The sequence below is a fragment of the Drosophila gunungcola genome, unplaced genomic scaffold (assembly GCF_025200985.1).
Source record: "Drosophila gunungcola strain Sukarami unplaced genomic scaffold, Dgunungcola_SK_2 000064F, whole genome shotgun sequence".
NCBI lineage: Eukaryota > Metazoa > Arthropoda > Insecta > Diptera > Drosophilidae > Drosophila > Drosophila gunungcola.
Window position 1 is genome coordinate 131,971 of NW_026453227.1, and position 21,114 is coordinate 153,084.

At 38.2% G+C, this 21,114-nt stretch overlaps 1 long non-coding RNA gene across 1 annotated transcript; it reads right to left on the reverse strand.

The window, feature by feature from the left end:
- Positions 1-162: 162 nt before the first annotated feature.
- On the reverse strand, positions 163-19,198 carry LOC128264307 (uncharacterized). Its single transcript, XR_008268707.1, has 3 exons — positions 19,001-19,198; positions 461-493; positions 163-387 (listed from the first exon to the last, which is right to left on the reverse strand). It is a non-coding gene; the product is annotated as an uncharacterized LOC128264307 (long non-coding RNA).
- Between the last annotated feature and the right edge of the window lie 1,916 nt (positions 19,199-21,114).

Genomic DNA, 21,114 nt, shown 5'->3' on the forward strand with positions numbered 1-21,114 from the left:
TTTACCTTATTCTGTATTTAGTTCTGCCGAAAGCTTATAAAGTCCTACACCTATATTTACTGAAAACAAAATTCCTTATTATGCTGAGTCAACCATTTTCTCCCTACGATAGCATTCCCATTGAGCCCCGAAATAACTCGGCGTCGGCACTTCATTCCTATAATTTCGCCACTCGAAACCGCGAATGATCTGAGTGAGAACATTAAATTAATTTAAGTGGCTCACTTGCTCTTATCCAAACAATTGTCAGTGCATTAATGCCAAGTACATGAAGAGGATGGTGGGCTAGTGCGTAGTACGCACCACACCCAAAGATGGCGACGATGGCAGACAGGAAACGGAAACGGACCAAGTCTCGACGAGACTCCATTTCTCTCTTCGGATTGCCTGCAATTGTGCGGGGATAAAAATAAAAGGAAAACAGAAGCATAAAATCAAATTACAAACTAATATTACTCACAGTGCGTTTACTTTTCCGTATCGTTAGTTTTCACTGTCAATTGACAAAAGAACAAAAATGAAATGGTATGTTTTTCCATTTTGTTTTTTTGGTTTGGTTTGGGGCGATATATTTGGGGGGGGGGTGGTTGGGGGTGATGGAAACTGCAGCAGTGGCGGAAATATAAAGCAAGACAAAGGAAAGGCCAAAAGCGAAGGGCCAACAAAAATACACAAAGGAAGAAACAAACATGAAACAGCAAGAAGGCCAGTTATGCATGTGTTTGCCGGGGTTTTCCAGGGGGTAGTGGGGGGTTTGTGGTGGCTCAAACAATGCCAGAAATAATGTAACGAAAATTGTGTCGACGTCATCGATACGCAAAAATTACGTGGAATTCCCTTAAGCAACCCCAAGTAGAGGGGTTTATTTGATGATAATTTACAGGGTGCTTTATGCGCTCTGACGACAAAGGCTTTAATAAGTATAATATATATAGTACTCAAATTTTACCTATTTTTATTTATTATTTATAAAACTCCAAATTTCCTGGAATCTAACACTATTTTATTTTTAAAAATGTCATTTAAAAAGCCCTTAAGTCCAAAAAAAAAAATTAAAATGTAAGCTTATTTATATTTTTAAATATTATGAAGGAAACGCTTGCTTTATTCTAAAGGTTTTCGATGTCAGAGGATCTATAAGTTTTAAACCGAAAGGGAAAAGTGAAGCATATGCTGAAATTGCTAATTTTAAACGGTTTTCCAAAGATACACTATTTTACTGGGTATTCGATTGATTGGCCCTATCTTTTTATTCCTTATTTGGCTTGCATGTTGGTTTGTTGTTTCTTCTCTCTCCAATAGACACACACACACACACATCCGTTTATATGGCCATGTGTACGTATACGTTATGGAATCGGGGCCAGCAGGCATACAAAAATCACGTATACGTCAGCGCGGCCGGCGGCATCGTTGGAGCTTATCTGCTTTTCTGTTCTGTTGTTGCCGCTGCTCCCATAATCGCACAGGCCATAAAAAAACGCATTGTTTATGCGACGTAATTGGACACCATCGAATCGCCCACCGCCCACTGGCATTTGGTCATCATTGGATCATCGGTACGACCATTTTCAATGCCATTAAAAGCGTCCATTGGGCGCGTGTCTGCACAAAGGGGCGTTGGTGGTGGCAGTGCCACGCCCACTTACCCCAAGAGACAGCCCCTTGTTGTTCGCTAATCCTTCGCGTACTTTATGCCGTTCACATGGCTTGGCAAGCTCCCAAAAACCCACAAGGAAAATGAAACATCCCCAGGAGTCCGGCGATTTCTAGCACGATTTCTGACCTGAACAGCAATAAAAATGACAAAAAAAATCTGGCGAAAATGTAAAAAAAAAGATTCGCAAAATCAGCTGATAACCAGACAAGGTATGCCAAAGTATAAAAGTGTAAACTTTCAGTCAGCAGTGGGATTAATTGCTTTTAATATTTATGTTTTTTTTTTAACTTGGTCTCGAATACCATTTTTTTGAGACAGCAGAAAATCTTTAAACTTTAGTTCTTCAGTAAAACCATTTTAAATAATGTTATTATTTACTTGTTTTATTTGAAGACTTAGACAAGCCTTCTGCACAAAGTAAATGCACAAAATGGTAACGAAAAGATTAAAAATGCATGCATTGTCATGAGTCTTAAAACTTAAATTTGGGGTGCCCATAATTCTCATATTTCAGCACAATAATTTTCATTTTCCACCCGGCTTGACAAGGCCGAAACGCACTGTACTGGCGAGTGTGGCCAAAAAAGATCCTTCTGCAATTTCGGTTTCAGTTTCGGCTTATGTAAATGGCTTATCAGGAGCGAAAGAGAGGGGATCGCTGTTGGCCGGAAAGAGATAGACAACTTGGCAAACAAGTTTTGAAACGATTTTCGCTTTAGTTTATGTTGGCACATAATTTCTTCTTCCTCTCGCTTTTCCTCCACTTTTTTTCATCTTTTTTTTTTGCATAATTTCTCATTTTTGGCAAATATTTTGCCATGGAGCCAAACTTTCTGGCCACACATACACACACATACGCACCGAACTCGTCGAAAATTTCAAATTAAAATTCTGCAAAGTTTGCCATGTTCTTGTGTGTGTGTGTATATGTGTGTGTTTGTTTGTGTTTGGGCAAACACTGCGCATAATTTTGCTCAAATCTTTGACAAATATTTTCACATGCTAATTTCACGTGAGCGAGAGCGGCCCAAATTCCAAAAAGGCACAAGAAACTTTGTTTGCCGCCCTCTTTTCCTTCTGTTTTTTAGGCCAGAGTCCTTGAGACCACGCCACCGCCCCGCCCCGCCCCGCCCGTAGTCCACCGCCCACCAAATGGACCAAAGGATTTATTGTGCATAATCAAATTCCTGGGGATAAAACAAGCCAAGAAAATTGTCAGCGTTCCTCAACTTTCAACGCTCCCCACTCTCGAGAATTTTTGGTTGGGCCTCCGGGGGCGGCCTGGAAATGGGGGCGTGGCCGGCCAAACTATTCTCAAACTTGGCAAGAAAATAGCTGAGATACTTGGCCTGGTAAAAGGTTTCTACTCCCACGCAAAAGTGATTTGCTTTCCGTCACGGAATTAAGCGCTAAGCAAATGAAAATGATGTCGAAAATTGAAAATGTTTGGAAGCATTTAGCCGTATGTACAGTAAACACTGGCTAAAGGGAAAGCGGATATCTTGAGCACTTACGTTCTTGAACTTTAAGCGCTTATTACTTAGCTATGGGTTAATTTAATTTGAAAATAAGCTAGGGATTCTTATAGTTGAATTCAGATCATTTAATAAAACATCTTTTTTTTTTTTATTTAAAACAGTGTAGCAAAAATGTAGTAAAAAAAAACCAGCATTGAGTTCTTAAAAACCTTTACAAATAATAAGGATTTAAACAAAAAGTAAATAATTAACTTCATGAAATTAACTACTTGTTTTAATTTTTGTTATACAGTCACAAAAAATTAAGAAATTCTTCTCAGAATCCTGCTTTCAATTAAGAACTATGACTATTCGGGCATTTTTAGCAAAGTAAAAGCCTTTTAAAGTCGGAAAGTTCTCATTTCCCGTTGCGCGGCTTCTAATTACAACAGCTTTCCGAAGGGACTGGGGAAAATAAGCAGGAAAATGGGTGGAGCTGACTGCGATTGGCTCTAAAACTGGGCCCCAAGAAGCATTCCTTAAGCCCGGGACCAAATTACACGCAGCACCACCTATTTTTGGCCACCTAAATTTCGCTTTTACCCGCTCACGTAGTTAAAAACTTTTCGTTAGCAATTTTTCTTGAGCTGGCAGAGCCATTATTTCTGGCATTTGCACCCCCTTAACCCTCCGAAGTTCCCAACGTGAAGCATGTGCAACGTGCATCGTCAACCGAAAAAAAAAAGTCTCTTTCAATTCCCCGAGTCGGCGGTAAATTTAAATGCGGCTTGGCCTGCTCTCTTGCTTTTTGCACTATTTTCGGGGGTTAATGTGCAATCTTGTGCACCACACTAAAGTAAAAAAAATAAAAATCAAGAGAGGAAAAAAAAACATCTGTCAGGGTTAAAACCATGTCTGGCAAAGAGGGCGTTAAAGTGTGGGCGAAAAAGTCCCGAAAAAAAAAGCAGAAAACTGGAAGCCCCCAGAGAAAGCTGACAAATCTAAAGGAATTGCCCCCGAAAACTTTTGGATTTGTGTCAGCAAATCTCTACCCCTCTCTTTTTTTCCATATACTATAGTATACCAATCTCTCATTCTGGTCCCCTAAAGCCATCTCTTTCTGGCCACTCGTATGTGAGTTTAATTTTTGCTTTCAAAAACAAGACTGGTCGCAGAACGCATCAATCAACGGACAGAGATTGATGTGTGTCCACAAGCGGGTTAACAAACTCCCCTTGCCACGCCCCCGCTGCCCCACTTAATTAGCCAGAAAGAGAGAGCACTACAATTGGGGGGAAAGAGATGGGGAGAGAAAAGGCAAATCAAATCCTTCGCCAAAAGAGCAGAATCATTCTCGATTTCCAGGCAATTCTATTACCAATAATTGAAACTTAAGCATGCCATTAGCTTTTGCTTTAGTTGGCTCCCAGGACACATAACTCCCACGCACACACACACACACGCACACAAACAGGATGATGGGATCAGGATAAGGAGGGGAAAGTCAAGGGAAAGTTAAGGCCCAGACAAACATTAGCATGTATTTTTATCATTTATATGCATGGCAGGCACATGAAAGTCATCTTTATTTTATATACCCAACTTGGTGGAAAGTTATGCGAAGCAAAAGCAAAGAAATCGGCGATATTTGCCGCAAAGATACCCTTTCGACCAATATTTCGATTTGACCGGGAATTGGAACTCCTTGAACTGCTAAACGGTTTTTTCAGGCTTTTGAAACTAAATTTGTAGGAATGATAATTTGATTAATATAAAAATGCGAGTGAATGTTGGAGCATGTTCAGATTAAAACATAAGAAATACATTTTAAATATAATCTAAAAACAAGCTTTTGAATAAGCCTTTAATCTCCTAAATACGATTATCAACTTGATCTTTAAAATATAGTTTTAAAAAAATATATATTTTTAAATGAACAACATTTTAACTGATCAAACCTTTCTAAAAACGTTACGCTTTTTAGCCCAAACTTAGGGTATCACAACTGCACTTTATTAGGTGAGAAGGGACTGGGGTTTCTGGCGAGTCCTGGAGTCCTCAAGTCGTGGACTCCTCTGAGTTACGACCGCTGCGACAATAAACCGACGCTCGACGCCGTGACGTAATAGATTTTACGCGCCCATAAACATTCATAAAACATTCTTGACCGTAACTCACATAATCGTGTAATCTTGGTGCCCGCTCCACCCACTCGGTTTTGTGTTTCATTAAATAATTCATTTAATTTGATTTCGGTTTTGCCCTTCTCTCGTTATTTTTTTTTTACGCGCCAGGAAATCGATTAGGAATTCTCATGTATATATGGACGAGATATATATATAAAATTTATATGGGGAACTAGGGAGAGTCCAGTGGCTTTTATGTGCGCTCCTATCGAAATTTATTTGGCAGTGCATCCGATGGAAATTCACTCTGGATGAGTCCAGCGTGAGTAAAACCCACTCTTTCCCGCCTCCGAAAAAGTCCATAGTCCAAATGTACACTCAAAATAAATCGGAAGTCCTAAAATTCATAACACTTAGACACTCGAATACATAAAAATTAATGCGGCAAAAACTTGATTACATTTTCAACAATAATGACATTAAAATTCACAATATTAAGGAATTTTTGTAGCCAAAATTGAACTCATTGCTAAAATAAATAACTGTTTTGTACAGCACATGACCCAATTTAACAATCCCCATCACTTTTTGACAAATATTTTTGTTGGCCAATTTTCCTTTTTTTTCATAAAATTATCATCCAGATATACGAATTTAAGAAACATATATTTTTTATGAGTGAACTGCACCCTACACCACGCATACATGTACGTTTGTATATCTGCGGATATTTCCCCCCTAATATCTGTTTGTTTTGCCTCTAAATGGCTATTTGGTTCTCGTTTGCTTTTCGCTCGGTTTGCTTTTGTTGCCTTGAATAACTTAAAACTGATTTAGTTGTTTTGGGATTTGCAATATTTTTATGGACTTTGTGCACGCTTGCTTTTTGCAGTGGCTCTCTAATCGGTTATAGGAGTGATCCATTTAACTTAGCGCGGAATCTCTCTCTTTCATGGACTTAAGAATAGAGCCAACTTGTTGGCATATTGATTAAGTCTACTTAAATGGAACTCTCTGTCGCTTTTTTGGACTGGTACCTTTCGGGTTGAATTGTGCAAGTAGTTTGCCGTCTATCTTGATTAGCAAGTGACATTGAATTGATTAGGCCATAACCAATTTTGCAGCCACTTCTTCGGCCCTTCTGAAACCCCTTCTTTGGCACAAAACCTCTTGATTTTTCGATGGCTCTTTGCTGGCCTTTGAAGGTCGTTGCTGGCTTAATTAGAAAAAAAGGCAGTTGGTTTTTTTTTTTGTTAGCATATTTTCCGAGATTTCCCCTTGATTTCTGTGTGCTTGAGGTGAGCACTAGCCGAACATCAATCAATTGGCTGAGACTTGTCTCAAGGTAGAGCTCCTCCACCTTGATCTCGCTGCGAACCTCTCTTGGAGAAAAGGCGACAAAAAAGAAAGGATGGAACGGAAAATCGGTAAGGGGCATAAATGGAAAAATGAAAAATCGGAAAATCGGAAAATCGTAAAAGGGGCGGACTCAGCAGAAAATATCCTTTTGATGTCGGTGCAGAAAATAAGATGGGAACGTGTTTATCTAGTCGCAGGGCCGGTCTAATCAGCTGATGATGAACGATGAGCTCGGCATTGTCCTCCGTTCGGTGTTGATTTAACCCTTGGGTGCCCCGATGCCCATGCCCATACCCATCCATACACATCCTTGCGGGACACTTTGACTAATTAGTGCGCCAGCGGAAAATGATCAATTTGCATTTCACAGACGCCAATTACTATGGCCTAAATAAACTTGGGCTCACGCACACACACAAAAGCTGAAGGGACAAACAAAGGGTCCAACCAGAAAAAGGGTTAAGAGACTTTTTTCCTTCTTTCTAAACCCAAACAAATCGTAAATGGCCAAAGGTGAGGTGGCACATTTGAAGAAATTGAATTTTCAATTTATGGTTTCACTATCTCTGGCCCCTTTCTTTCTCGGTTAACTGCTCGTGTAAGCTAAAAATTTTATCACTTGACAAAAACATAAATTTTCCCTTAGCCCCCACCCCCTCCTCTCACGATGCCCACGCTTAACCCACGAACGCCCTCAAGGCATGCGCCGAATTTTATGGCTTTGACGAGGTGAGTCGAGGGGCAGTGCTACTTCATATTCAAGTCCCGAAAGGCTAATAAAGCATAATTTAATGAAGCATATATGGCAGACGCTGGCCCAGGACTTCCGCTTTGTGTAAACAATAGTTTATAATTCGCACACACACATACACACGGGGCAATAAAAGTGGCCCGGCAAAAGGGTTAAACACGCCGAGAATAAAATGAGCAGGAAAAACAGAACCACGGGGGTCGGGGTAGAGTTAAAGGAAAGCCAAGCATTTTTCCTGATTGCGGGAAATACCCTTTTGCATCAAATGTGCTCACACATTATATAAGAAATGGAAAGGTATTGACGAAAGAATGTATTCAGCTATAAAAATATCTTTAAAACGGTTTAAAATTATTATTTAAATAAAAAAAAAAGTTTAAAAGCCAAACAAATATTTTAAAAAACTTATCAGCAGTACAAAATAAAATAAAGGTAACTTAGTTAATTAATTGTTGAAATAAATACCTAACAATTTGTATTTCCTTTTAGCTATTTTCTATATTTTAAAATTTAAACAGCTATACAAAATAAAAAAGGCATTTTATTATATAGTTACTTATTAGGTTTTTCTAACGAGATATTAATTTATTTCACAACAGAGTTAATTTTAACAACTTTAATTGTAAATTCTAAAAAGATACCTTGCTAGATTGAAAAAATCAATTGCTTAGTTGTTGAAATAACCATTAATTTATTCAATTATTTATTTGTTAAAGTTTAATTTCTGATAAACTATTGATAAGTATCATAAAAGATTATATTTTTGCAATTAAAAATGCAAATGCACAATTGTTTAGAAGTTGAAATACCCAATTTAAAGTGTAATCCGGGTAGTTGGCTCCGGTCTGCACTTGGACTCCCGGGTTAAAGGTTTAAAGTGTCCGTCTGAAATATGTTTTCCTGTGTGTGTGTGTGTGTGTGTGTTACCCTATGTTCCTGTGTGTATTGGTGTGTGTTGGCCCGACTGTCGCTCGCTTGAGCACGCCTACGTGCCTAAATTAAAGACGGGGAAGGGGAAGGGGAAGTGGAAACCCGGGAAGGGGTTCCACTCTGAATAGGCCGCAAAAGGTCGTGATAAGGCCAGCAGCAGCCAGGTGAATGAAATGAGGGGCCCGAGATGAGTGCCACAATTGAAAAGCGCCCTGGTGGGCGGGGCCAGGGGGGAGCTAGGTAAAAAAAGAGGCAGCTCTGCTGACCACTTTGCAGTAAGTATGATTGCACTTGGTCGAGATCTGGCAATTATAGATATACAATGTGAATGTGTCTGGCCTGCTAATTACTGTGATGGGGATTACGGGGCTTAAAAAAGGGAAAAATAGCTACTTTTTGCAAAAGTTTTTATTTTCAGGACCATTACATAAGACGTCTTATGTAAGGCTGACCAATGGAAATATTTGTATTTTATCATATAATATATAATACAGTTTATTTAATTTTTTTTATATTCGGAAAAGACAATAGTTGTTGTATATTTATGCAAATAAACTATTAACTTAGAATTTATTTCTAAGAATTTCAAAATATATTTTCACATGAGAAATTAATATGTAAAAATGCCGTACATTTGATTTAAGATGTGTATGATAAAAATATAATTTAAAAGTGTTATAGCTTAAGACAAATAACACTTAATTCTGAAACTATTTGAACTTCAAAAATGATAGCCTAAAAATCCCTTTAAGTCGCCTTAAAGCTTAAAATAGGGATAACATTTTGTTATTCATTTGGCTGTCATTGTGATCTCGCTGCCCCTGGATTCCCACCCGATGGACATCCAGCGAAGGTCCCGAGCTAACCCAATCTGTCCACTGTCACCTGATTCACCTGTCCGTTGACCTTTTGCCAAGCCAAAAAAGAAATGTAATAAAACGAGAGAGAAAACAAAAGCAAACAGAAAAAAAGGTAAAAATCCACTCAGACCCCAATCGTTTTTTCTTGCGGCATTTAATTTGGCCACACACATAGGAGGAGGCGGAGAGGGCGGGTCTTTTTTCGGGGCCGGAGAGGTCCGATCATAAAAACCAGAAGGGGAAAATGTGCCCAGGAAAAAAAAGGGAACCCCAAAAGCAGCGCAAACACACATACAAGCCGCAAAACGAGCAGCGACACAATATGCTAAGGCTTTCCCTCTTCCGATTTGCCCCCTTTCCTTCCACTGAAATATTTCCCCCTGCATTCTCCTGACCATTCTGTCTTTTACATTTTAAATTTTATTATTTTTTATCGCTGCGCACATTTTTTGATGCCCTTCCATCGGGTGTACCATTTTTTCAGAATATTGAAAAAGACAATGGCTTTTAAAATATTATTTTGGCTTAAACATAACTGCTTACAATAATATCATTTCATTTACAAAATAAGAGTATTGTTTTTTCTGAAAAACTTCTAATGCGCCTTTTTTTTTGTACTAGCAATGATTTTGAGTATTATAATTTATTTGAATTAGTGACCCAAACAGTAGTTACTGGCTAAAAAAATATTAAATTTAATATTATATTTGTTAAACCAATATGGCACAACTACCAAATTTTTAAGGAACTACAATTTTGTTTAAGATCAAAAAATGTAATTTTATCTATGTAATAATTGCCGGAAATCATTACTGAATTTACTTTTAAATTGTTTGTAATTGAATTTAAAAAAAAATATAGAGTATATCCCAGTAAGGTCGTCTTAAAGTGAACTTTATCTGGCTTTTTGTCTTATTTCCACGCTTTTTGAATGCCAAACCCTTTCGCTCAGCTGGCTGAAAACAGCAAAATATGCTTTTTTTTCAGCAACACCTTTGTGGAACGCAGTCAACCCTCTACGCAGGTTTATTGCCGCCTTTTGTCTTTGGGTCCTTCGGTTATGTCCTTTGGTTCCTCCTTCTGTGTAACCCGCTGCTTGTGTCTTGTGTTTTCTTTCACGTCGGACACCTTTTCGGCTTGCTGGCCACATTGTGTTGATTTTTGCAAGGAACGAGATAGACGAGTCCTTTTTTTCCCACCTTCTGTTTGAGTTTCTTGCGTGGTGTTGACAGGTAACTCAGATTACCTGACAAAGTTAAACAACTCGAATAAATTCATGCATGAGTGTGCGCGGCGCCAAGAGAAAGGGTTAATATTTACTTAATTATTTTGTGAAAGGGAAAAGCTACGTGATCAACAATTTTCGTAGCCTACTTTTTCGGGCTATGCAAATTAAACGAAAAACAATCATGGTTATTGGGGTAAATCAGTAATAGATAATTAAAAAACCAATTTCACCGATATTCTTTGCTTAATTCATTTGAAACAACAAGATAGTTATCAAATCATATGCCAAGCATTGAAATTCCCTACCATAAGGTTTAATAAATAACTTAAATCGCATTTGATTTTATCACTTTAACCCAACCCATTCTTAGAATTTAGAACTTACTACAATAATTTTAAACGTGTTTACGGTCCGTTTTTCAAGCTCATATTGCAATTTGATTTGGCAAAAATTGCATATGCAAAACTAGGGGCTCTTGAGTGCACCAAGATGGGACAAGCGATATCCCTTGGATTCAATCTGTTTTACATACTGAATCAATATGGGACTTAAGCCGAGATGCAACGGAAGATGACCAGTTTCTCCCCATCTCTTTCATTTCCACTGTTGCTGTTCTTTTCCTTCATCTATTACCATTTCCATTTGCGGTGCCTGCAGCTTTTTATGGATAATCGATGCTTAAAGTCGAGACGCACTCAAAGAAAAGCGGGCTGGAAAAGCGGGGGGAAAAGGACAAAAACCTAACGACAGCTTAATCCTTTTAAAACTGAGACCACATAAAAGCTGCAGAACAACAACATCAACAGCAGCAGCAGCAGCAGCAGCAAACAGAGAAATAAACCGCAAAGCGACAACAAAAAAAGAAAAACGTAAGAAAAGCCGGGAAAAGCGAGGAAAATCGAGGAAAAGCGAAGAAATCGACGACGATGGATGATGGGCGATGAGAACAATAAGGTGCTTGAGAGGAACACCCATTTGCCACATCCCAAGGCAAAGAGTTGAAGCGACAGCGTGACACAATAAAGACAACCCACGACAAAGGCAGGGTGTAATAACTATAAAAATAAACCGATACCAAAAAAAAAAGAGAGAATAATGGTGAAAAAACGAAACCGAAACCGAGACGGTGAAAAGCCAAAAACAGACTGCGGAAAAGTAAGCCGAGAAGGGGGATTACGTGGGAAAAGTGAGGGTTCTTAGCTCCCCTAGGCCAGCGGCAACAATTCCTAGAAAAAATCCAGCCCCCTCGGTGAAAAAGCCTTTTGTCCATGAATTTGCTTAACTTTCGCTGTCAAAAGAGCTCGAAAAATCTGCTCTTTGGCGAATTTACAATTTGTTTCTTTCCGCAAGAAAAAAAGAAGTAATGGGCCCTAAAGCTAAGTCTTATTGTGGTATAAAAAACAAGAAATATTATTAGTTTAACGGGGTGTCTTAGAGAAATGGGTTTATTCCTTGAACAAATTATACATTTTCTTTTTTCAAAATATTATAATAAATAATAATAAGAACGATTAGAGTCGAACTTATGAAATATTTAATTAATACGACAAAGATACTTAAGTCTTTAATCGTTAAATAAAAATGTCTTGAAAAATGAAGATATTTCAGATTATTTTTCAAGATCTGTGTTATTATGTACATTTTCTTTTAATAAGTCCTTTGTCCCAAATTAGATTTCAAGTCTGGACTAAAAACTCAGCTGCAAGCAACGACTGCCTGGCGCTACATATTTGTTTTTCCGGGCAACCATTAAGTATTAAGCAACACTTGAAGTGCTGGTCCTTTCCCTCGATCCCCAAGTTCCTGGGCCATAAAGCGTAGCAAATTTGTTGCTCTTAAGATGCTCATAATCGGTTTTGCCAGGATACAGCACACACACAAGCACACGCACGCAGAAGAACACTTTATGGTCTTAAAGCTCTCTTTTGGCCAAGAATTTCCACCTAAATTGATTATTAGACAGCAGAGAGTGAAAAAGTGATGGCGAAACTTTGTAAATTTCAACACGTACACAAATCCCATAACAAAGCCTTTTAATGGCAGCCGTGAAGAACTAACAAACCACATTAGCAGAGGGATTTGATTGGGTTTGGTTGTTGGTCGTTAGACGTTGGCTGTTGGCTGTTGGCTGTTCGGTTTGGGGTAACTTTAACTAAAGTTGCCACGCATATTTGCCGAGATTTGCTACACAACAGGAAGACATAACACACATCCTGCCAGCGGACAAATCCAATAATAAATCCGGGACACTTAACGCCTTGGCCGCAGCCACCATGACCCACAAACTAGCTAAGGGATTGCCGAAAGTCCTGGGGAGTGGGCTAAATTGGAGTTCGGCAAGTTCGGTTCCCCAAGCGAGGGATGCAAATCGCCAAAAGCCCAACGAAGCGTCAAGGAGCGAAGGACTCATGGGGAAAGGGCTCTTGGGGAGGCAAGAGCTGCGGATAGTGCCACAAATCCATGGCACCCATTTTCGGGCCATTTCTTTTCCATGCCAGCACACTTTGCTTGGCTTATTTCGGTTCAATTGACTGCGCTATAAGCCGGGAATAAAGTTGTTAACAACACTTCAATCGATCGAATTTACATAAATTGCAAGCAGAAGAAATCTCATAAACAAAAAAATACTATCTGGCAAATTTTGAATTAGTCCACTCAAATTTTATATTGTTATTTTTCAGTATTTCAAAATTGTTTATCGAAATATTATATCTAAAAACTAAATAAATTAGTTCATTTAGCATTTTTTGGTTATCAATATTTATTAACTAAAATTATTTTAAAAACGTTTTTAGAATTTTTAATATTTTCCTGAAGTCTTTTAAATAAGCTTAGCTTCTAACATTTTTGAAATCAAAAATGTTCTCTTTGTCTTCAACTAAAAATAACATTGCAGGCTTACAAAAATTATCAAATAATTTATATAGTAATGTGAAGTAAACTGCTTTTACTGAGTATGTTAATCAGTTTGTTAGATTTTTTTTTTTAAATAAATAAATTATTCTTCGATATATAAGAGCATCTGCAAGTTCATTGAATCTCCGTTTTTACTCAGCTGTCGTCTCTGGATTTCGAGTAATTTAATTGAGCTTGCGGTCACAGCGCCGAGGAATCATGGCAAATTACTTGATTCTGATTTGATTTGTCCGGATAACAAGTCGCCCGATTTTCCCGGGATTTTTCCGGCCCCCTTCTTCGGCGGCGCCAGAAGAAGATTTTCTTTTGTTTCAAGTGGCCGCAAACACTTTTGGCCAGAAGGGCGCATCCTTTTTTGCCATGGCAATGGCTAAATGATTGGACCAGGATGGGATTGCGATTGGCAGTAGGCTCGTCGTCTGATTGCCCAAAACTAATTTGAATTTTATTGATTCGATTCGCGGTCCTGGAGCCAAGCAGAACCCATTGCCCACTTTTCGTCATTTCCTAATCCCTGGCAAAGGGATTGTGCTCCGAATGCTTTTGATCCGCAATTTCGGGCATCGTTTTACCCTTTTTTTTTCTTTTTTTCTTTTTTAAATGCCAAATTGTCTTTTAATGTGATAAACGCATATGCTCATTGAAATCGCATTATCGACGCATCACTCGGGTGTCCTTTTTGGGGAATTTGCATGCATTTATACCCGTAAGTAGCTTAAGTCGATGTCACAAATTTTTGTCCCTCATTTTGGGATGTTTGCTGACAAACGCCTATCTGTCGAAATTTTCGTGAAATAAGTGTGTGTGTGTGGCCAAGGACTTAGGGTAGTTTCGGCAGGATTATCGGGGTTTTCGGGACTGTGATTTGGGATCTGAGTGTTATACCTCAGCTTAAACTTTTCAGTGGAGGTCCCACTTCCCCAAGACCCCATTGACATGAGCAAATACTCCCGCTTTGTGGCTATAATCTCACGAATAATTACACACGAGAGAATGAAATTTGATTAATTCAATATTTGCACTCGCTCTTCCGGCTCACCCTTCAAAAACGTGCCACAGCAAAAGTTTCGTTTTTCTTTTGGCCTATGTGTGAATTTCCATGTTTGTTTAGCTAATAAATTCCGAGAGCAAAAGTAATCAAATAATTGCAGAATATACAGAAACAGAAACACGCACCCACATACACATGTTTCTCGGCTTGTTTTATTGCCATTTTATATCATAAAATTTACGAGCCACAAAAAGTTTGCCACTACCGCCGGAAAAAAAGGCCGAAACACACAAAGAAAGTACCCAGAAGATATAGTGAAAGTGGAAGCAGTTTGCAAAGAATAATAAAGTTGAACAAAGCAGTACGAGTCTATCAGTCAAAAGTGGCGGAAATCGTGTTTTTTTTTTTTTTTTTGCGCTGGTAACTTAATATTGATGACGCTGCTTAGACACAACCCCACATCCAAGTTTCTTGCTAGTAAAAGCCCCAATAATCCTGACAGATCGCGGTTAGTTATCGGGGTTACCAAGTGACATTCGCTTTATGACGCGCACTTTATACTGCAGAAATGAAGACAACTTATAACTTTGTTTATATCACTTAAAAAAAAAGCATTTTATGAGTAACATTTTTGTAAGGGGAAATGGGCGATTATGCACATTTATTCTGTGAAGTACTCAAAAATGACTCATGACAAAGGCTACAATGATTGTAAAGGAGTTATTTGAACCTCAATTTCATACATATCTTCATAAGCATCTACAGTTGCTAACTATATTTTTATAAATATAACTCTTAAAACGAGCTGATCAGGTAACATTTTCATAGCTTATGAAATATTTAATTGACATTAAACAAAGTGATTTACTCTGTGTAATTTGTATAGATTTAAGTAAATTCTAAAATTCCTAAATTCTCAAATACTTATTTATGGCAACTTTAACATGAATTAGAGAAGCCTATTTGCTATTTATACACTTCACTTAACATTCATTCTTTTATTCAATCATATGTGAGTGTGTATCGTGGCGAAAGGATTCGAGTTATTCCTTTACAACCCATTCCAATCCCGATGTTGTTTTGTGATGTCTGAAATTTCATTTCGTACGATTCGTGCATATCGAATTCGCCTTTTTTTAGGGCTACTTCTAGGGTTGCCTCCTGTTTGCAGCACTCCCAAGGAATGTGGGCCACCCACATTGTCACTTTTGTGCGCCTTCTACGTGCGGTTGATTGATGGATTCGCTTGTTTACTTGTCAAGCCGCAACAAGAATGTACTTTTGGGCTGGGAGAAATGTATGGGAATGGGGGAAAAGCGTGGAAAAACGGTCTGGGGAAAGGATTTCAAAATAAGCAATAGTCAGCAGTAATCGTGATATATCATATCGCAAACCGTAGGGGAACAGCAGCCGCATGATATGGGTATTTTTCTGCCACGATTTCATTTTCCCCAGCCTAACTTGCTGTTTTTTCGCCCCTGTTTCTCCTTTTTTTTTTTTTTTTTCCTGACAGCTGCCGCGCAGTATTTGCGGAATAAATTTTAAAGCCCAGCAAATGTAAATTCCGTCTCGAGCGGAGACATAAATCATAGCAATTCATTTGCCCTCGAGCACGCACTCCGGGGCAATCGACGCCAAGACAAAGCGCTTCCTGATGGGGTTAAATGGGCCAAGGACACAGGGGACCTGCGGAAATCGGGCGACAAGTCGGTCCCTAAATAAGGCTCAAACACCAAGTGACACTCATGATTTTCTGGCTTTTAAATACGATTTTATTGCAAATTCCATGACCTAACTGCCTTAAAAGTACCATGTGAACAGTGTACATATATATATTTTTCAAAAACATAGACTTATGATTAAATCAATTTTTTTTGTGTATATTGTTTTGAACACAATTTTCATTTTGTCATTTACCAATTTAAGTCAAGTTTTGAAGAGATTGTACCGTATTTATTTATCTAACTATTAAGGAATATGCAAAAATTTTTTGAGTGCAAAGTATTTTAAAGAGTGTCTGACACTTAAATAAAATGTTGCGCTACAATAAGTGGTCGAAGAAAATTTGTCTTAAGAAAATACTTTGTAAAGCACTTTTCTTCTTATTAAGACTGGAGGCATAAAATTGCATTGGGCTATTGATTTTTAAACGTGCGCTTCTCCAGTACACTTTTTTTCTAAGGAAATGTACCATTTTTATTTTTTTTAAATACTTCAGCTGAAGTGTTAGTACTTAAGATTTAGCTGAAATGTTATCTTTCCAACTTTACCATTTCAAAAAAGTCCTCCTCCGCCTTCAATAATTTTAATTTTTAAGAAAAGTACATTTTGAAATAAACTAGAGTCAGAAATACTTCCAAATTAAATAGAATCATAAAAACTATTTGAGCAGCAAGGTCCCCCAATTTGGCTGTACTCTGGCTGGCTGGCAATGGATAAAGTTTTTAGGAAACATGAGAAACTCTTTTCCACAAAATCTTTAATAATTTGCGCCCGGACACATTCCGAGATGATCTAATAAACTTGCCTGAATGTCTGCAAAATCCCATTTGGAGTGGCTCAGAATGGCGCTGCCCCCTTCGTCTCGCATTTCCATTTCTGTGCGTGTTGCTTGAATCTCATTACAATTGCAAAGGAAAGCGGGTAAGGGCGTAGAAAAGTGGGGAAAAGCGGGGAAAAGCCCCGCAGCCAGTGCGCCTTGAGGCCAAGAATACGCATTTCATTTGTAAGAAGCCAACGCTGACTAGTTTTCCCATTTCCCGACCTCTTCGAACTAGCCGAAGAAAACTCAGAAAAGCCATCTAAAAGTTAATTACAATTGCCTCAGCCCGCGTTGCTGCAACTTTAACTGCCGCAACGAGTTCGCATTAAGCAGAAACGAGGCGGCGAAAAAAGGAGCACGTGAAAAACGGAATTTGTATGCCAAACGAACCGGGAAATACCCTGGAAAATAACACGAGCAAATTCGTTGAAATTCTTGAAAGTGACTGTGGAAGAAAAATAATTTGACAAATAAATGTGCAATACATTTTTAAATAACGGTCCTCAAAAATCATATAGTTTTTAGGAATATATGAGGCCTTAAAATTAATTAGTGGCTCTGCGTTTTTCCATTTTAAGTTTTACTACTGTCTATTTATAGAAAATAACAGGGCTCATAAATATATTAAATAAAATCAAACCTATTACAAATTTTAAAAGATGTATAACAATTAATTTAATTCAGTAAATAGAAAGTTGAACCTTTATTAATATGTAACTTAACTTACGAAAATCGTGAAATGTTTCACATAAAAACTGGTTCTAAATTTGTTTAGTTTGAAGAGTCTTTTTGGTAGATGATAAGTAAATATAAATATAAATAAATATCTTGGGTGATTTAAATTTATTAAATACACGGAAAATTGCCAGCTTAAAAATAGGAATTCCCCTCGAAGTTTTTGCTACAGGGTACCCGAAAAAAGCCAACCCGCAATGAAGTTCGAGCCGTAAGCAGTGCCAGTGGCTGGAACAGTAATATCTGAAGTAACTGGCAGTGCCAGTATCTAAATGCTGCAGTTTTTCGCGGCGAGAAAGGAGGCGGGCGGGGGCGTATAAATATTAAAAAGAAAATCTGCTACATGGCTACGTGCGACGCATTTCAACGCAGCCAACGCGACCTAAGTGAACTCCTGCCACTCCCACTTTTCCTCCCGTTTTCCCCCCCAACACACACACACATACACACATAAAGGAAACAAAGCTGGTCGGTTCGGGAGAAAAAAGTCGAAAAAAAATGAAGAGAAATTTACTTTGACATATTTTTGTGCTTAGCAAAGCAAATACTTTCATTATTTTTGCTGTTGGGCACAAAATTTCCCTTCTCGCCCATTTTTATTTACTCTGCAGGAAAACCCCAGGAAAATGGGAGGGAGCTGCATTTGAGTAGCTCAAAACATTCAGCGGTCCACGCCCACAACTTGAGTGGAAAATGACTGAAAATCCGGGGAGGGGGGGAAAGCCCATCCAATGACCCAAACGTGGACGTAATTTGGCAACATTGTTCGCCTCTTCAGCGCAGCCGATTTAAGATAGGTCACGGAAAAGTTGCCGAAAATCAGAATGCGATTAGAAATTTTCATATTTATCGATTTTTTTGTGGCATCGTAAAACCACTAAGGGGATTTCAAGAATTATCAATCTACGACAAGGAATGAAAAGTAAAATATTGCCAGGAGACTTAGAACTTAGTTTAAATTTGATTTCTTATACATAAATGGATATTACATTTATACAACAAATGTTATGAAATAAAACCAAATGTTATAGTATAGAGTAAATAAATGTATAAACACTATAAAACTGTAAACGTATTATAATCAATAAATTGTGGTAAACATAAAACAGAAAATGGTCAAGTATTAAAGCTGTTTTTTTGTTTCCTTTCTTTGTAATAATACAATGTTTTACTGGTGCATTATCCAATTAAAATGGCAGACAGAAAATAATGACTTGCAGGAAAAAAAATTTACAGCGTATGCATAAATGTGGATCGTATTACTTGATCTGCTCTCCCGCTCTCTTTTAAAATTTTTCTGTGAGAGAGCTGGTTGCATTTTTTTTTTCTCTTCTTCTTAAGATATACATTTTCAAGCGCGAATTTAATAGAACGCACAAAGGAATTAAATAGCAAAGGTAGACAGGGGTAAAGCAACAAAAAAAATAGGATTTTTGTTCACTCACTCTGCATTATTGTTGTTGCTGAAAGTTGTTTCCTTTTTCCTTATTCGGTGTACAACGCTTTTCCTTTGGGCTTTTCCGATCAAACGAAGAAAACGAGCATCAAATAGGTAACGAAAATGTGCGCCTCCTTGTCACTTTCCTTTTCCTTGCTTTCCTTTCTTTTTGTGTTCCTTTCAGACCAGAGCCTGTCTTTTTTAATCTCGCTTGTCCAGCGGCTTTGCTTAAAATGATTTCCAATAAAACTTTTTCAAGTTTATTGCCCACTAATAGTGGAAGGCGATGATGGCAACGCCTGGAATGCAAATCTGTAATGGAAATGCTAACCTCTCGCGCGGCTGAGTGATAATGGAAAATGGCGACGATAAATTCTCTCTTCGGTACTCTTCCAAAAGAAACTCTCTCAGTTTTGGTGGCCTGGCTGGAAGTGGAACCACGACACACTTTATTTGCCGCTTTAGTTTTACCTTTCCAACGAAATACAAACTCATTACTAGTTTTCAAAGAACAGATTGTGTGGCTTTAAAATGCAGTGTACTCATAAATGTGTTAATACATATAGACAAATACTAAAGTATACAATTTACTGTGAATAAGAAGAAGCTGAAATAAATAACATTACGGAGCCAATAAGATAAGCAAAAAGAAATTAATACGAAATTTAGTTTTGTAATAACATTGTAGCTGTACAATTTATAGCCATAAATTTGTAACAATGCATACTAAAATTTTGCCATTTTTCCTTTTGTTTCTTTTCAGATCGTCGAGTGTCTATGAGGACAGCTGAAAGTATTTTGTTTTTTTTTTTTTGGGCCGTGGCTCCAACTGCCCCACGCCTACGCCCACGCACGCCCACAGGAGCAAGTGAGACGGCAGACAGTGCGACAGAGAGGGCGAGACAGATGTGCGAGCGGCGGTGAGCGGTGAGGGGGAGAAGGAGAAGAGGAGAAGGGGGAGAAGTAGGCGCAGAAGGACGCAGGACGAAGACCATGGATTGGACTCGGTGGCAAATGGCCAGAGAAAGAGCTGGCAACCCTGGACAAGTCAGGAACAACCCTGGGCGCAAGGATTGCGATCGCGAGACCCGATTCGAGTGGTTGCCCATTTGATTTGTTGCGGCTTCACACGTAGGTTCTATCAGTCAGTCAGTCAATCAATCAGCCAGTCAGTCAGTCAGTCAGTCACCCACTCAATAAATCAATCGTGCCGCAGTGCTCGATTGTCGTTGTACCCCCACATCATCAGTTAAAAACCGAAATACAATAGCAAGCGATCAAGATATGCACATTACTGTAAATACTCAAATCAAAACTCAAAACTAGTTTCATAAACGTAAAAGCCAAAACAAGAAAACCAAAAAAAAAAAACAAATTCCAAAAAACCACAATAAATAAAAGTGCAGTGTATAGTGTTCCACGACAGAGGAAAAACAGACGGCAAAGGAAAATCGAGTTGGGAAAACTCCAAAAGTGAGAGGGCGGCCAAGGGCTGCCCCGCAACAACTAAAAACACCAAAAAAATAAAAAAAACAGAAACCCCACAAGATCAACAACCGAAATCAACAAGAAAATCCACAACAACAACAGCATAACGCCCCCAACACTGCCAATGCCATTGCCATTATCAAGAACAACGTTCGTTCATCATCGTTCGTTTAGATTTGACACAAGTGAGTCTAGCCTAAATCATAATCATTCTATCTATTTTATGTATCTATTTAATAATCTCCGCTGATTTTCTAAGCTCCAATTTTGGAGCCAAAAGTAAACCATTTTTATCTGCTTGCTTTTGGTCTCCAAAAATAGAGTTTTTGAATCTCCGAGATTTTCTTCTGCATTTTTCAAACATTTTTAGCTATAAGTATGTGAACTGTAAATATATTTCCTCTTCCAAAAAATAGTTTTCATACATTTGAGACATTGATTCCTGAAGTTTTTTAAAACCTTCCTTGTGGGAGCCATAAAGTAGTATAATATATTATAATCACAAATAGGAAATTTAAAAAAAATAATATATTTATCTACATTTTGATCGACCAAAACGAGGATTTACAAAACTTCAGGGCTTCAAGGATCTTCTTTATTTATATAGTAAAAGTACGAATACATATCAAATTG